Source organism: Camelus dromedarius, chromosome 26, assembly GCF_036321535.1.
Source record: "Camelus dromedarius isolate mCamDro1 chromosome 26, mCamDro1.pat, whole genome shotgun sequence".
In the NCBI taxonomy this organism is placed as follows: domain Eukaryota; kingdom Metazoa; phylum Chordata; class Mammalia; order Artiodactyla; family Camelidae; genus Camelus; species Camelus dromedarius.
In genome coordinates this window covers 11413183-11431284 of record NC_087461.1, presented here as the reverse complement: position 1 = coordinate 11431284, position 18102 = coordinate 11413183, and the positions used below count along the sequence as shown (strand labels likewise).

General features: G+C 39.0%; 1 long non-coding RNA gene across 2 annotated transcripts; it reads right to left on the bottom strand.

Moving 5' to 3' along the window:
- Window positions 1–7883: 7883 nt before the first annotated feature.
- LOC135319395 (uncharacterized) lies at window positions 7884–18021 on the bottom strand. 2 transcript variants are annotated; one of them, XR_010377936.1, is made up of 4 exons: window positions 17158–18021; window positions 13485–13674; window positions 13304–13394; window positions 7884–8085 (listed from the first exon to the last, which is right to left on the bottom strand). It is a non-coding gene; the product is annotated as an uncharacterized LOC135319395 (long non-coding RNA). The 2 variants fall into 2 exon arrangements; XR_010377935.1 differs by lacking the exon at window positions 17158–18021 and having other exon boundaries at window positions 13485–14083.
- Between the last annotated feature and the right edge of the window lie 81 nt (window positions 18022–18102).

Below are 18102 nucleotides of genomic sequence, written 5' to 3'. Positions count from 1 at the left end.
TAATGAAATTTTTATGAGTAACAAAAATAACCTCAGAAAGAAATACCTTGATGTGAGTAATTATTGAAATAATATATGCCTTAGAATCCAAATCTTAGGGCACTGGGCTGCACCTGCATCCTCTCACAGAGTAAGCATGCTTCAGGGCCCTCAAAAATCTTAAAAAGGCCAGGATGCTAAAATTGCTCTAAAGCGCTGCTGAGAAACCTCCAACCTAATAATTTGTTTTAACACTCGTGACCACCCTGAAAATTAGTGATATTATCCCTGTCTTAGACATGAGGAAAGGGAGGATTGGGGAGGCAGGACAGCCCAGGGTTTAATAGCAGAAATCCTCTTACTTAACAGCTAGGGAGACAAGGCACCTGTCTCAGCTTGGTTCCATCCTATGACATCGGCAACTCTTGTACTGCTGATGGATGTGCCACTAGTAGGGTCTGACAGTTGCAGGATAATCATTGATTGGATTTGCCTTGCAGGAAGAAGTAAATGTCTGTTGGCTGGGAGGGAAGGCAGATGGTGGGGAGAATGGATGATGATGGTGTGAGGAGAGTCTGTCATTTTCCAAACAGTTGCTGCCAAGAAGAGAAAAGCAGCTGATGAAAATCATGTGTTTCATAGGAAGGAGACTAGGAAATACTTCTTTTGTTTTAAAGACATTGTATGTCTTATTTGCAATGGAAAAAAAAATCTCATTTTCAGAAAGAGTAAGTACCAAGAGGCACTATGTAAGAAGCCACATTTTGTAGTTAAGTAGCTTACAAGGTCAGTAAAAGACAAAACAAACAGGATTCACAAATGTCTTACTCAACAATAAAACTTATTCAAAGACACAGCATTACAATAGCATACTGTAGTGCGTGCTACTATGTTGATCCTGAAATTTTACGAAAAAAAAAAAAGTTAAGACTAGCAAAATAGTAACAGAGAAAAAGAGAAAGATTTCAAGATATTCACACTCAGAGCTCACCTCCAAAAGACCCAAGTGAAGATGACCCCACAATAAAGCTCAAAATTAACAAGCCTCAACCACATTTACAGAGATTCTAATCAATTTTGTTTCCCTAATCCTGAACTTGGTCTGTCAGACATATGAGAAAACCCTTCAATGTGGAAGATAAAGATCAAAGCAAACACAAAAACAAAACAAACAAACAAACAAACAAACAAACAATAAACCTTGGAGGAAACTGAAACAATGCAAGGAGAGGAATGTTTTAAAAACAACTGTAACTAGTATCCTCAGAGGCACAAGAAGAGTATTGCATTCTGTAAGCAAGAACAGAATCCTCCAAAAAGGAGCATTCAGAAAACAAAAGGTGTTCTTAAAGTTATAAAAGATGATAACACAAGTGAATTTTTTAATATAAGATTTAGAAGACCCAGAAAACTTGGGGGAGAGAGAAATAGAAAGACAACTAAAGAAATAGAAAGTTAAAAAACAATTCCAGGAAATCTACCATCAGAATGATCAGATTACCAGAAAGAAGAGAGAAAACAGAGGAGAAGAAATAATGAGCAAAATTTCCTAGAACTAAAAGACATCAGTTTTCAGATTGAAAGATCCACTAAGTACCAAGACAGTAGAAGAAATAGACCCACCATAAAGGCCATCAATTCAGAATCCAGGCAGACCTCAGAGATATTGTGGGTTCAGTTCCAGACCCACACAATACAGCAAACATCACAACAAAGCAAGTCAATTGAAATTTTTGGCTTCCCAGTGCACCTAAAAGTTATATTTACACTATACCATAGTCTATTTAGTGTGCAATAGCGTTATGCCTAAAAAAACAATGTACATATCTTAATTTAAAAATACTTTATTGCCAAAAAATGCTAATCATCATCTGAGCCTTCAGTGAGCTGTAATCTTTTTGCAAGAGTAACATTAAAGATAACTTATCACAGGTCACCATAACAAATACAATAACAATGAAAAAAATGTTAAATACCATGAGAATTACCAAAGTGTGATACAGAGACAGGAAGTAAGCAAATGCTGTTGGAAAAATGACACCAAGAGACTTGTTCTACACAGGATTGCCAGAAACCTTCAGTTTGTATCTGCAAAGCACAATAAAGTGAAGCACAATCAAATGAGGTATGCCTGTACTGTGGACCAAGAAAATCTCCTGCAAGTTAGAGAGGAGAAAACGGGCACATTCAAAATGTCAGGGTTCAAAATGCGTTTGTACTTCTCAAGACCAATACTGGTTGAAGAAGACAATAAAATAATGCTTTCAAAATTTTGAAGGAAAATTACTTCCAACTGAGAATTCAATACTCAGCCATAAATAACAAATAAGATAAAATTAAACCACTTCTGGAAATACATGGTCTCAAAAACCTTGCATTTCTGCACAGTTTCTCAGGAAGCTACTAAAGATGCCTTCACCGGTGAGAGAGTAAAAGAACTACACAGGATACAGGGAAGAGATGATTGAATACAGTAAAGAGAAAAGGAATTTTCAAGATGATAGTGAAAAAAAAGTCCTAATGATACCTGGGCACCACATATACAGAATGAATGAAATAGTGTGAGTCATGGGATGGGCATTCTGATTCCCTCTGCTGTAACATCTACTGAGAGAAACACACAGAGAAAGTTATGAGTTTGGAAAGCCACCCAGGCCTGGAATGGGACCAAAAGCAATCCAAAGGTGATCACCGTCCTGTCAGCTGAGAAAGGTCTCTAGGGCAGATATCTTTAAAAAATATATCTATAAGAACTGATAGGCCAGCTGTTGTGACTGATTTTGTGGAAAGCTTTACCAAAAGACCATTAGAAGAAATGGAAATAATTTAAAATAAATACAAAGAAAACTCAGCAAGTGAAAAAAACAGGCATCGTTAACTTTATAAAAACAGAAAGGAAGGAAGGGGAAATAACCATAGTACACAGACATGATCAGTTATAAGGGATATGAGAATAATCTTCATGCTAATTTAACCAACATTGTAGTAGAACTATATTGGGAAGATGAGGAAGGAGGAACAAAATGATGGCAGAAAAAAGAGGTAGCTGTACCTTTCATGATAAGAATTCAACAAGTAATGTCTAAAATGGGCAGATCAAGAAACAGCAATATATGCATAGTTTTAGAACTTTGGGGATGTGTAAAGATCAGAGGAGATTTAAAAGAATTGAAACCTGTTGCCTTTGAGGACTGGGACCAGGGGACGTGAGGTGGGGTGAGTCAGGAAACAAATTTTGTAATAGATCTTTTACTACTGCTTGCCACTTTAAACTACATGCATGTAAAGCTTTGATTATAAATTTAATTGAAAAATGAAAGTAAAGAAAAATGCTGAACTTCCAATATAAACAGGGAGGCTCTCAAGTGATTCATTTGAATATTAAGAAGAGATGGAGTATTATTTGAACCCCTGCCAGGGGAGGGGTATCATACACACTACACCTGGAATAACCCAGCTCTTTTCGCCGTAAATACTTTCACTTGTATTTCTGTGGTGCGTTCATACCTTTTTAATTGTTTGCATAGTCAGGGACCTAATCTTCTCCAGGATTCAGAATTTCATCCACAGGCAGAACAGGGTCTGTTACTTGCCCACATTACTTCTCTGAAACAGTGGCCCAGGGGGGGATTACCCTCTCCCGGGGGATTACCCTCTCCCATGGAATAAGAACAGACTCCTCACTGTGTATGTAACCTTCACTGCCTTGAATAATCCAAGTCCCTCGGAAATGTACAGTACTTTACAGTTTTCAAAGTGCCGTCTCATGTTTTGATTTGATGCTGCAACAGCTCTGAAAAGTGGGCCAGACAGAAGCTCAGAGAGTTTAAATGACTTCCCTAAGGTCCCTAAGGTCAGCTGGTAACAGCTGAGCCTCAAGTAGGTCCCTCCCTCGTGACTCTCCTCGCCCCCCGGGCTGTACAGCCATCTTGTTTTCACATCTCCTAAAGTGGAATAAGCTCCAGTTGCTGGCAGCCAAATGACCAGATGGTGGGAAAAAGAAAGAGTGTGTGTGAATTTTCTTCTCTAAAGTCCAGCCACTGTGTTCAGACCTAGCCTTAGGACAAACTGCCCTCTGCTCGGATCAACCCCAGAACCCGTCATGCAGACAGCACACATTTGGGGGTCTTAGGACTTTTCCACAGTCAAGGCTGTCTTTTAAAATTGGAAATGTTCCTGAAAAAGAGAGTAAGTACCTTACCACTTATCCCTAGGCAGGACTGGTTGGCAGCCAGCTGAAAATAAGCCTGAGATACTGGAAAATGGTTAAGGGAGGAAGAAAGAGGCACTGATTTATCCTAATTCTGTATTGTTCCCTGGGTTAACCTTGGTCATCCTAGCCAGTATTATTTTAAAAGATTCCTTTAGCAGGAATGTCATAAAGGGCCAACTCTCATTTTATGACCATTATATAGAGTGATTGGAAAAAATGACAAAAACCAAAACCCAAAAATCCCCCCAACGCAGTTCAGGTCACTAAGAAACATTTAGGATAAGCTGACATTAGAATTGTTAAGTTATTTGTGTGTCAATTTAAAAGCAATTGAGTGTTTCATCTTGTTCATCATGAACAAGATTTTCTTCCTATTTTTAGCAAAAATTGCAAGCTGGGCACGTGCAGTCTCTGCTCAACAGAATACGAACCAGGATTTTCTCGTGGTTCCTGCATGTGTGGGGAGCATGATGAGGCTCAGGGAAGGGCAGAATGGAAAACAAGCCGTGATTACCACTTGGAGATAACTGAGCAACAAGTCCAACTAACTCTGGCTTCTGAGCTGGTTATTAGTACTCTAGCTTTTTTTTTTTTAATGAGTATTACACATACATTTAAATGTATAGCCATTTGTAATAACTCTATGTATACTGAGTAGCAAAATCCATGCAGAGTTAGATATAAAGGATAATTGTCAGGGACCTCAGTCAGGGATTCTGCACTCTTCACATATTTTAAAGGCATAACACACAGAGGTTACATAACTGCCTCTACAGAAAACCCTACATTCAGAGTTGTTTTCGAAGCCTGTTTGCAGCTGAGAGTTTACTAAATCAAGCACTAAAAACTAGATTTACACTGGTTGTTCGAAGCTGAAAGCCAGCTGCAGCTGCCATTACAGCAATTCAATTTCTTTTTTATAAAGCACAAGTAAGGCTCAATTTACTAAAGTTTTATTTCCTTTTTATGCATCCCATATGCTAGGGGAAAAAATTAAGTTTATGAGATTAAAGATGAGTTTTATGCTAAATGTTCATGAAGTTTCAGCTGGTTGCATTTGCAAGCCCTCAAACCTACCAAGTTCAGCTTCTGGGTTGTTTTTTTGTTTGTTTGTTTCTTTTTTCTTCCATTCCAACAAAAGAAGGTCTTTGTGTTTGTAAAAGAATATTGCCCGGGCCCTCTTCTCTGTTCTCATCTACTTCAATCGTCCTCTTTCACATTATACAATTTTATAACAGTTGAGACAGACAGTTGTAAGTTTCCTCATGATGTCAAAATCTTTAAAAGGAATGTTCTTGTATGGACTCAATTGCTTTTTTAAATGGTTCTTTTTTTTCCTCCATTCCCTGTCTTGATATAGCTAGTCTGGTGATGTTTTTCATTTCTGCAATCATCTCTAAAAAAGCAATATAGCTTTTACTTGATAGAAAGAAACATCTAGATAGCTAACTGCTGTTGAATTTGGAGAAGAGTACATTTCGTCACCTAATTACAAACTACAGTAGCCTAGAAAAAGATAAGCATTGCATTCTTTGCTCCAAAATTAATGGGCACAGCGAGTTATTATTTTATAAACTGTGCATACATCATTCAGAAGACCCCAAGATAGCCATTATTAATAGATTTCACTATGGAAACTCATCCTCCCTCTGAAATACTTTGGTTTTTCTTAAGATCTGTTTTTTAAATCCTCCATTTCAGATTAAGCTCTTGGAGAACCTGTCATCTTAAGAAACATTCATTGAAAAAGACAGGGTAGAAAAATACAAAAAGATGAAAAAGGCATCTAGACATAAGGCCAGAGAAACCATCCAAATTATCAATGGAATAAGTCCATTTATGTTCGGTAACTCGTCCTGCCTCTACTCAACTGTCAAAAAGTTGAGTTTCAAGCCTTCCTAGTAGCAGTAAAGGAGAGTCTAGTGTCTTAAAGAGATTGGGAAAAGGAAAGAAAAAAACCAACATGTGGATATCAGGGTAGGTGACAGATGGCAAGGGCCCTGTGAGAATAAGTTGTCATGCTGTCTAGGGGAGCTCAGATATGTCCAAGCATGTCACAGAAGGTTCTATTAAGGGTTCTCAGCTGGGCAGGGCTCACTGAACCTCCAGCACTGAAATCCTTGAGCAAAGAAAAGAAATGAAGGTCATCTCCCAGGCATTGCCTAACATGAAGGAAGCGTTGACCTGGACCAACTTAAGCCAGAAATACTAGCTATGGGTCAGTAGACTGAAATTCTCTGGAGTGAGAAGAACACTAACCGCATAGAAATGAACAACCCCCTTTTAGAAATGAAAGTTGAAAGATGCCTACAGAACCCTGACCAGTCTCAACCTGCAGCCTACAATAGCAGAGATGGAGCACAGAGGAAATGGCCATGGGAAGTGGATCTAAAGTGCTTTTAGCAGCAAAGGAGAGCACCTGGGACTCAGCCAGGAGAGGGAGGGACTTGAAGGCTGGGATTGCCCTGATTTTGCAGGAAGGGGCTTAGACTGTCGATCACTTTTTGTTGCCATGTTACTTGTCCCCCATTCTGCTTTAGTTGTACCCTTTCAAACCATTGCAGCTTAGAAAATGAGTCACACCAACAAACCATCAACCACATCCTCGATTTTTGGATCTTCAGCCTCATTAGAGGAGACAAGGCACATGTTTATGAAACCAATAGAAACAATTAATACCTGTTTGTCCAGGTGTTCCCCACAATTCAGCAGAAACTTGGGAAAACAGAGGGACCTGCGTATGTAGGAGTGGTCAGAGAAGTCTTTCTGGAAGAGAAAGGTCTTGAAGGATGTACAGCATTTGGATAGAAGACCAAAAGTATTTCAGGCATAGAGAGGGATGTGAGCTCTAGCATTTGATGTGAGTATGAGAAAGGCATGTTTGTAGAAAGAGGGACAGCAAGGAGGAGGCCAATGGGAGCACAGGGCGAGGAGAGTTGAGAAGATAACATTTGAAAAAGGACTGGACTCAGGATTCAGAGGATTGTCAACAACAGACTGAAGAGCAGTGACAAGCCTTTAAAGGTATGAGAAGAAAAATGAAGGGGCATCTTAAAGAGAGTGTGGTCTGGTGATAGGGCAGAAGGACAGAGCGGAGGGGGATGAAGATAGACCATTGAGGGGACATGAGGTAATGAAGGACAAATGGGAAACTGGAAGCCACAAGGAGAAAAAAATTGGGGTCCTTACTCTCCCCACTCCCCATCCCATGCCGCACGAGATTTCAGCAATGGCTGCATTGCTCTAGGAATGGGTGGGTGGTCCCACTTCATTAGATACAGCTTTCTCTGGACTCCCATAATGTCATTTACTTCTTTTCAAGACTAGGGGTGGTAACAACACCCCCCGTGGTATTAGCACCTGGGAGCTTCCCCATCCCTTTATGGTTTCCTTAATTATATCTTTTTTTTTTTTTTTGAATGGGCCATTTGTGCCTCTGCAGACCCTGATGGATATAAACACCAAAAACATTTTGAAAGAAAAGTAAAGAAGGCATAAATTATCTGTTGTAGAGCACAGAGAACTATGTTCAATACCTTGTAATAACCTTTAATGGAGGAGAATATGAAAATGAATATATGTATGTATATGCATGACTGGGATAGTATGCTGTACACCAGAGACAGACACATTGTAATTGACTGTATTTCAATAAATTTTTTTTAATTATATAAAAAAAAAAGAAGGCATAAATTGGACTGCAAGAAAAGAGAAGGCTGATGAATACAGTTTTGAACGTGGGGACTTGGAAAACATCACATAGGAATACAGAGCAGTGGTCAGGAGAAAAGACTCTTAGTACTGCCTGGGTCAACCTTGGTTATTCCACTTGGTAGCGTGTGATGTCAGTTGGGGGCATACGGCTTCACCTCTCCAGGCCTGAGTTCCTTCATCTGTAAAATAAGGATAATAATTGCTTTAAGAACTAAGTGAGTCAACACACATAAAGTGCTTAGAATGGTGCCAGGCTTCGTGTACATGCTGCATAAGTGTTTTCCATTATTATTATTACCACAAGAATTCACATGGGGAATATTGATTATGACCTAAACCTTATATACGTGGAGCTTCACGGTGACAACAGAACACTTAAGTGGAAACTTCCAGGAAGCACTTGGAAATAAATCCTGACACTTGGGTAAGAGGAAATTACTAAGGAGCAGACAGATAAACTTTGAAAATGGATGACCTTTTCAAAGGGAAGAACACATCAGAAGAATAGCAGAGTTCTGAGAAGTACGCTTTGGAGAAACATACAGCGAGTGGAGAGGAGAAAGAGGAGGGATAAAAAAAGAATAGGAAAAAAAGTTGCAGAAGGCTTGGCCATAGAGAAGATAAAAGAGCCAGAAGCCATGAAAATGACAAATGCCTTTGAACTTTGAAAAGCGATTACCTGAGTGTTCAAGAGAGGAACTTGAGAAAGTGGAGAAGTGGGAATGGAAGGAAGACTTAGGTCTTAAAAAAAAAATATAAGAAATAGATACAGCAACAACAGGTCACTCTATGCTTTTCCCCCCAGGATGCAATAGACATGAGCGCATTTAAATGGAAAGAAGAAGAAATTAAAAGAGAAGAAGTGAAAATTCTAGGGAAAGAAAAAACAAGGTTGCAAAATGCTTCCATGAAAATATAAGAAGCTAGGAATAGAATCCAATCAGAACTTCTTTAGAACTGAGAACTCAACATTCCAAATGTTTGCAGGATTTTCCCACCCTAATGGAATTCTTGTCATTTGTAACAAAGCTCGCTACTGAGACTTTATTATGGTCCAGCTGTGAATCTGAGCAATTATAAAGCAAAACCAAAAAATGGCAACCTGTCTCTTTCATTGCAAAATAACCTTGTGGTTTTAAGAACATGATCTCTACAGTAAGTAAGGGCTGAGTTTATCAATCTTGTCATTTGGTAGCTGTATGCTTGGGACAAATTACTTTATCTTTCCATACCTAAATTTCCACTTTTCTAAAATGGAGATAATAATAGTGCAGGCTTCACTGGGCCTCTGTGAGGAATAAATGAGATAATGCAAATTAACTCTTTAGGACAATGCCTGGGATACAGTAAAGATTCAACAATGCTTAGTTATTACTATTCACATGTATCTACCTTGTACAATCATTATATCTTAATTCTTTCTCCTTGGGGCAGTACTCTGATTTCTTTCAATTCAAATCGAACATTATTACAGAAAAATCTCTTGATATGCAGACCCCCAGGATACTGTCAATTCAGATGTAATGTAATTGGATATTGGCAAGTGTCTTTATCTGTGTCCAACCCCACTTTTCAAGTGGGCTCAGGGCAGGCAAAGTTCTCATTTCCTGGAGGGGAGACACATGTGGGGAGGGGCCAAGACTGGGCACAGAGACTGCAGGCAACTCTGTCACAGAAAATAGGGATACAAAGGTAGACTTGCAACACCCACAGTCATCTCCCAGCCCAACTTCCCCACACTGGGTGGAAGAAATGGGCATCAAGTGAGCCAGAGGCTTCCGGAATCCCTGCTGCGGCCCTGAAAGTCCAGCCAGATCCAAAGGCCTAGAATCATCCCCATTGGTATCAGCCAGAGTGGCGCCAATCTGCATGTGGGACCAGAAAGGACTTCAATGGTGTGGCCAGCCAGCTGCTCTGGCGCATCTCATTGCCTGATTTATCTTGCCATCATGTTGAGTCCATATTTACCCTGTCGGAAATTCTGTTCCCTCATTTATCAAGTTATTATCAAGGGTTTTCCTGTGCTTCACTTGTCTTCACAAAATTGTTCTAGGTTGATGAATGGCCTCTTAAACCTATTAGTTTTTCTATCTCCTCTGGCCAAACTGTAATTTTCTTGAGGGCAGGGTTCATTTTAATCAAGCTGTGTTTCCGCCCTCAATCTCCCACTATGTCCAGTACAATGTAGTAAAACAGTTACCATAGCAACATAAGAAGGGGGTTCATGGAGCTTAGAGGGATCTAGCCTCACTGTACATTCCATAATCCCCATCAATCCCCACCCACTCCCCTTTTTAAATGAATTTTGCCCCTAATTCCCTTTGTCATAGAAATTATAGAGCAACTTCTGAGTTGGTACCAAATAAGCATTGCTGACATTTTCTGATATGACCAGTCTGATACATCCCTTTTTCTGTCCCTCAAGTGTGTCTCTAGCTCCCCTCTGTGGAGAATAAAAACCAGGGTATCTCCAGTGGCTAATTCAGCTGGGTCAGGCTCCCAGGAGGAAAGAGACAGAGATCCTGAGACTAATTAAGTTGACCTACAAAGAAAGACAAATGCTGGTTTAACAGCTAATTGCTAAATGTTATCAAGAAAGAAGTAGCCTATATTAAAAAAAAAAAAAAAAAAAAGGAAACACACTGAAAACAGGTGCCTAGCCAGCTCCTTTGAGTTGAGAGCATAAAAATCCAAATTGTATCCACCCTTCTATTTTAGTCTTCATAAAATCCCACAAGCTCCTTTTCTCTCTTACATCTAGAAAAGCCTTTTCCAATCTTTTTTGGACAAAAGGTTTCATAGTTGCCCATTCAGACAGCTGCCACTGTTTGTTATAGCTGCTTAAAAGTTCACAACAGAGCAGAATCTCCACCCAGGTTTTATGACACAGAATGAAATGACTGCCTTCCTCCCACCCTAGCTTATGTCGGCTTAAGTTACCACCTTTCATCCTCTCACCCACCCATCTGCTCTGCGAGGAGTGGGCGGCTAATGGCAGGAGGCTCCCCCTTTGCAGTGTCTTTTATCGATACTAATACAGCAGTGCCATCTTCATGTTTCTTATTGATCGCTTCAGAATTGATGCTGCCCTAGTGTAAAGTCCAAATGGTGTGATGAGTAAATAGTCCATGGTTTTATTCATCTTTGAACGTCTCCGTTGAATGAAAGACTCTGTTTATTCATCCAATATCCAGGTGCTAGTTTTAGCTTCAAGGAGTTGGGGAAAACACAGAAGTCAGCATGGAGTAGGAAGGTTGGGAAAGGCTTTCTGAAGGAGAGTGCCTGAGCTGAAGAGTGAAACTGTGCAGGCAAGAGTGGTGGGGATGGTCGTCATGTAAGGAGCTGCCTGTGCATGGAGGCAAAAAGGGGCACAGCACATTCAGGAAGCAATTCTCATGGCTGGATGGCAAGTACCATGGTAGGAAGGGACTGGCTAAAGATTATGTTAGAGAGGGAAGGAAAGCCACACAAAAGAACTTACAATTCTTTGGCAAGGGAAGTAATGAAAGGTTTTTGAAACATCATTATGAGATTCTTCAATTTAGAAAGCCTGCTCTAATCCCCCTCTTGGGCATATATCTGGAGGGAACACTAATTTGAGAAGATCCATGCACCCCAATGTTCACAGCAGCAATATTTAACTATTTAACTATTTACAGTAGCCAACACATGGAAACAACCTAAATGTCCATCAATAGATGACTGGATAAAGAGGCTGTGGTATATTTATACAATGGAATATTATTCAACAATAAAAAAGAATAAAATAATGCCACTTGCAGCAACACAGATAGACCTGGAGATCGTCATACCAAGTAAAATAAGTCAGAAAGAGAAAAAAAAATCATATGATATCACTTATATATGGAATCTTAAAAAATGACACAAATGAATTTACTTACAAAACAGGCTGAAACAGACATAGAACACACACTTATAGTTACCAAAGGGGGAAAGGGGGAGGGAGAAATTGGGAGGTCAGGATCTGCAGATACTAAATTCTAAGTATAAAATAAACAGCAAGGTCCTACTGTATAGCACAGAGAACTATATTCAACACCTTGTAATAGCCTATAATGAAAAAAAATGAAAAGGAATATATATATATAACTGAATCACCATACTATACACCAGAAATTAACACAACATTATAAACCAACTATACCTCAATAAAAAAAAAAAAAAAAAGAAAGAAAGAAAGCCTGCTCCAGAGAGTAGGATGATATCCAGTGGTAGATAACTCAAGGCTGGGAGAAAAGTTAAGAGGTGGTAAAAATAAGCCATATAAGAAATAATATGTTTATTGACTAAGGGTGTTATGATAAGGATGGAAACAAAAGAGAAGCACTTGAGAAGTAAATAGCATGGAAAAATCATAGTAACTGATAAGATGGTGGGGAGAGGTCCAGAAAATGAAGGAGTCACTGTTGATTCATAGGTTTCTGGCTCAAGCAACCAGGTAAATGGGAAAACACTCTCTGACCCAGGGAATATGAAGAATTCAGGAAGAGCTTAGTTGTTAGAGATTGCTACAAGAGTTTTAAGAAAGGAAAAAGAAAGAAATGTTCAATACACAGTTAGATACTGAGTTCAAGAAAGAATTCATTAATAGAGACACAAATTTGGGAGCCATTAGCACACTGGTGAGAGCTAAAATCATGAGAGTAGGTAAGTTCATTCAAAGAGCCTGTGAAGAATGAGAAGCGGGCGGGGCATTAGGCCAAAGTGAACACGAGCAGACCTTGCTTTAGTGGATTTCTACTACTCCACGTTAAAAATGCACCCAGAGCAAAGGAAAGCCCTACCCCTCATTATTTTCAGGGTGGGTTTACTTACTGTTCTATAGTCTTTTGGGGACTTTTGAAGTTCATTTTAGAATTTGTGTAATTTCCTGGAGAATACATTTTTCAAATTTGAATTGGTCTAAGGAACTAAGAGTGGGAGTAGGAATGGGGATGGGGATTGGGATGGGGATGGGTGAGTCAGCTGATACCAAACATAGCTGCATAGGATTGATGTGTTATATAAGGATATGCTGGCTAGTTTTACTCAAACAGGGCTGTGGGCATAACAGGCACCCATATTGATACAGCTAGCATTAGATCCAACCCAAAAACTCTTATTAGGTATCTTGGTACTTCCCAGTTGTAGAAGTTAGTCATCACAATGTTTGGTACAAATTTTAATGATGAGAAAAGATATTGAAGAAACATGCAGTCTATAAAAAATCCCATATCCTCCAGCATTTCCTCAGACCCCCACATGGGTGCATCTACTTCTCATGGCTGTTACATGAGGTTGGTTATCCTTGCTTTGGTCAGCACCATGCCTTGGCGGGCTCTCCTGATCATTGTCTACCTGATTCTTGGGGCTCTAGGACCTACTCTTTTTCCTCACCTTTCAGCATGTTCTGTTCACCATGACGCTTGAACCAGTAAGCCACTGGTCCGTGTGCAGGCAGCATCTGCTCTGTGTTCATCAGGGCTATCTGGGTTGCAAATGACAGAAACCCAAGTCAAACTAGTTGAGGCAAAAGGAGAAATGTATTGGTTCCAAGAAGCTTGGCTCACACACTCACTCTCTCTGTCCTGTGTCTCTGCCCTTTGCTGCATCTCGGTTTCCATGGCTCATCTTCTGGACTGGTTTTCTCCACACAGCCAGAGGCAGCATCACAATTTTCATCTCCCAGGCTCCACTCCAGAGAAGATCTCACACTCGTTCTCACTGGTCCCAGGGTCAGAATGCCTACAGAATTTCTCTGATTGGCCCTACAACCACACATTTGTCCAGAAAGATGGTTATTTCCAGAAGAAGAAGAAAAAAAAAAGGCAAAATAATAGATACCCACCATAGGCTCATTGCAGAACCCTTCCTCAGTTACCTTACTCCCCCATAGATCTGCCTTACAGATCAGAGAAACTTTTCCTCTTTTAAAGCCTGTTTCATTGTTATTCTGCTCAGTTATTCCTGAAAGGTCTCATCCACTCCCAGGCTGACACTCTAAACTTCCATAGATAGTCTGCTTCCAGGAATCACTTGTGAAAACTACCTGCCTTCTGCTCACTTAATGAAAGCACAGATGAGATGGGAGGAGGTCAGACTTCAGACATGCAGGATCACCAAAAAGAGAGAATATTTTTTTCACTGCTGATTTCTTATTACGACTTTGCAATCCTACCAAACAGGGAGCTTGGTGAATTCAAAGAGGACAAATCATTTGTTTGTGCTAATTCTGGTCTCAAACAAACAAACAAACAAACAAACAAAAAACCTTCTTAAGAGGCATATGGCAATTTAAGAAAGCAGGAAATCTGCACCCCAATTTTCATAGCAGCACTATTTACAATAGCCAAGACATGGAAGCAGCCTAAATGTCCATCAACAGATAACTGGATAAAGATGTGGTATATTTATACAATGGAATACTATGCAGCCATAAAAAATGACAACATAACGCCATTTGCAGCAACTTGGATGTTCCTGGAGAATGTCATTCTAAGTGAAGTAAGCCAGAAAGAGAAAGAAAAATACCATGAGATCACTCCTGTGGAATCTAAAAATATATATATATATGTATATATATATTTATAAACATCTATTTATATATAAATATAAAACAGATACAGACTCATATACATAGAATACAAACTTATGGTTGCCAAGGGAGGGGGTAGGAAGGGACAGATTGGGATTTCAAAATGTAGAATAGATAAACAAGATTATACTGTAAAGCACAGGGAAACATATACAAGATCTTGTGGTAGCTCACAGTGAAAAAAATGTGACAATGAATATATGTATATTCATATATAACTGAAAAATTGTGCTCTACACTGGAATTAGACACAACATTGTAAAATGACTATTACTTAATAAAAAAAAAGTTAAAAAAAAAAAAAGATAGCAGGAAACCAAAGAACCTGACATTCTTGGATCAACAAATAAAATGAGAAGCCCCTTAAAAGTTAACAAAGCAAAGACAAATGTGAATTTTAACATGTGAAGTTAGCAGTAATTACTGAGTGCTGTGGCATTCCTGGAAGTTATTACCCCAGAACAGAGCAAACAGCATGGAACTGAACTTGATCTACAATTCCCAGTTGAAGAAATCTAAAATTAACTGCCGTGCAATCCAAGTATGGAGTATTCTAATGGGTCACTGAACAGATTGGCAATTACCTTTTTGTTCTTTGAAATTAAGAAGACATGAGACTGATGAATGACTGGAGGGCACATTTGGAAAACAGGACCACACCCAACACCGTTTATCTAAGGTTACATTTGAACATAATCAGTTCCAAAATGCTTAGTCATTTTAGTCCATTAAATGTTTGACAGCTGTTTCTTTGTTACACATACTGAAAGCTTCCCCTTCATCAGTGAACTATGTCTTGGCATTTTTATTTTCTTGGCTATGTGGCTTCTAGTAGAAGAAACAAAATAAGCAAAGAGCTATGTTTTTTACAATTTATCTTACAACATTCAATCTTCTACCAATAAATAAATATTAATTGGAAAATCTGAATGTATACCATGGTTATGATTCACTTTACTTAGTTCACTCCTTGTCAGCTGAAAACTGTTAAAGCCTTTACATCATGTTTCAATATGAGAAATCTTATTTCATGGACGTTTACCACTAGGTGGCTTAAGTGGCTGAAACACTAATTCAATACATGAGCAGGGGGAAAAAAAAAACTTGAAAGATTATATCTTTATTTTTTTTCTGTAGTTGTGTGCTTTATACATTTATTTTCTACAAACTTGTATACTATTTATAGATTATCTGTGTAACACTACACATGGGAGACAATCACTTTAATGGAGGTCATCCTCACGTATGTCGTTTTTATGAAGGAGAGAGGATTAATGGAGATGAATGAGCTATGTTACATTTTATCATAAAAATGTAATAATAAAATAAATTAAAATCTTACCAGCCAACTGAGAATGTAGCAATCAATGGAGTCTAAAGGATCAGAGTCATAGGTTGTATTTCATTTTAATTTATCCAGGCATTTCTAGAGATCACCTGCTTAACTTTCTGGCAGTTGTGGTTACTTATGTCTCTTACAGGCATGAGACTTGCAGCCAGAGCTCAAGCTCTCTGTAGTGCAGGGACCTTGAAAATCAAATCATTCTTCCTTATAGTCTGTTACTGAAATAAGGGATGCTTGGGGGTCCACATCCATGACATTAGATGGTTGGGACTCTCTACTCTTTCTGATACAAAGAAAACAAAAGCAGGAAATGATTATTTCCTTTCCAACTTTAAAAAAACATGTTATAATTCTATGAACTGTTCAAGATAAGAGTACCAGGAGGTGAAGGAAGAAGGGGTTCTCTCCAAGCTGGAAGAGAAAGTATTGAACCTTTTGATTCTTTCAAAGGAAAGGAAACACAATGGGGACTTTGGACGAAGGGGGTCTTATATGTTTCCTAACCAAGAAGAATCAATACGCCCTCCCATTATTCTGAAGATACCTAGTTCTCTAGGCTTTCTTAGTACTTACAGAAGCTCTGCCTTAAGTTTAAAGCTGGGGACAACTGAAATTATAAATTATAAAGAAACTCTCTTTCAAGATGTTGGTTTTATCTTTGGATTGGTTGTCTTTGTCCTTGAATTATTTGCCTTTATAGTCACCAGCTTTCAAAACTTACACTCTAAAAGTTATTTAATTGGCTTCACTTTGGGGAAGAAGCAAGATCCTCTATAGGAGGAGCTTAAGGGATGACTTTTTTCCAACTCTTATTATAGACAAGTAGCATTTCCCCCCTAACTTTAAAAACACTTTCCTTGGCTATTTATTATTTGTCATTTGGAAGTACATGTAAGAATCTGAGTCTGGCTTAAAACAAAAGTATTGATTCTCCCTAAGGGAGTAATAATTCAGGTTCAGTGTGTCCTGGTATTTTTATATTGATGTTCAGGCACCTGACATTTAGGTTTTATTTGAATGTAGAGTTATAAATATAGCATGAACTAGTTAGCACATAGCACTTAAATACTGAGATCTAATGAATTCTCTCCAAGTTTAACAACTATAGTCGGTCTAAGTTCTAACCAGTTAGCTTTTGAGAAAGAGAATCTTACTTTCCCAAATTATAGCCATGAAGAATTTCCACTGACTGATTAAAAAAAAAACCTAACAATTCAAATTGGCTTAAACAATAAAAGAGGTATAATGGCTTACAGGACTGAATGCTAGAGGTAGAGCTGTTTTCAGGGTTGGTTTGACTCAGTTGCTCACCAGTGTCATCCAAGCCAGGTTTACTTCTGCATCTGTCTGCCCTTGGCAGTGGCAGCATCACTTCCATTCTCCTACTTGTCTGCCCACAACTGCCTAGGCTGCGCTTCCATTCATGTGTAAGGACAGAGAAAGAAGGTGGTTACTCAAAGTTTTTCCAGAAGAGAGAGGATACTTCTCTCCCTGAAATCCCTCAGCAGTCACAGTCTGCAGGCTTACTGCCCTCCCCTGATGCAATAACTCCATCCAGGGAATGGGAGCCCATGACCAGTGTGGGAACAAGCGACATGTCCCCGGTCAGCAGCCAGCAGTGAAGTCTGCTTCCCCCAGTAAGTGGACTGCGTGCAGGAGGTATGAGTATCAGTGTAAATGTCAAAGCTGTCAAGGGAAACGGAGACAATACCAGTTGGGGAGTAGGGAGGGGCCAAGGAGGGGTGTATGCTAATTAGTACACTTGACTATACAAGGGGAAGCAAACTGCCTGAGTTTGAACGCAGGCCCTACCACCTGTTGGCTGTATGACAAGTCACTTGACCTTTCTTATTGAGTGTCAGGTGAGTCGATGATCTGCTTCATCGTTTATATCACAGGGCTTTTCTAAAATCCATGGCATTAAACTAAGCATTTGTTACACTCTTCTTTGTGTGAGGCATATGGGATTGTGGAAAGAACACAAAAGGGACCAAAATTATGCTCTGCTTTCAAAGAGCCAGCAATTCAGGGGAGGAAATGGGAGCTAGGAGTTAGTGGTAAAAGATAGATGGGATAAGTTACACAGAAAAGATGTTTCCTAAAATGACTTTTTTTCTAATTAAATATTCTTTAATAGCAAGCACATTTTCTGGTGGTTTTCAAATCCTATGTGAAGTCAATATAATTTTTCTGGATAGTCATTTATTAATAATGAATTTAATAATAAATGTCAACAATAATCAATAAAAAAGAATA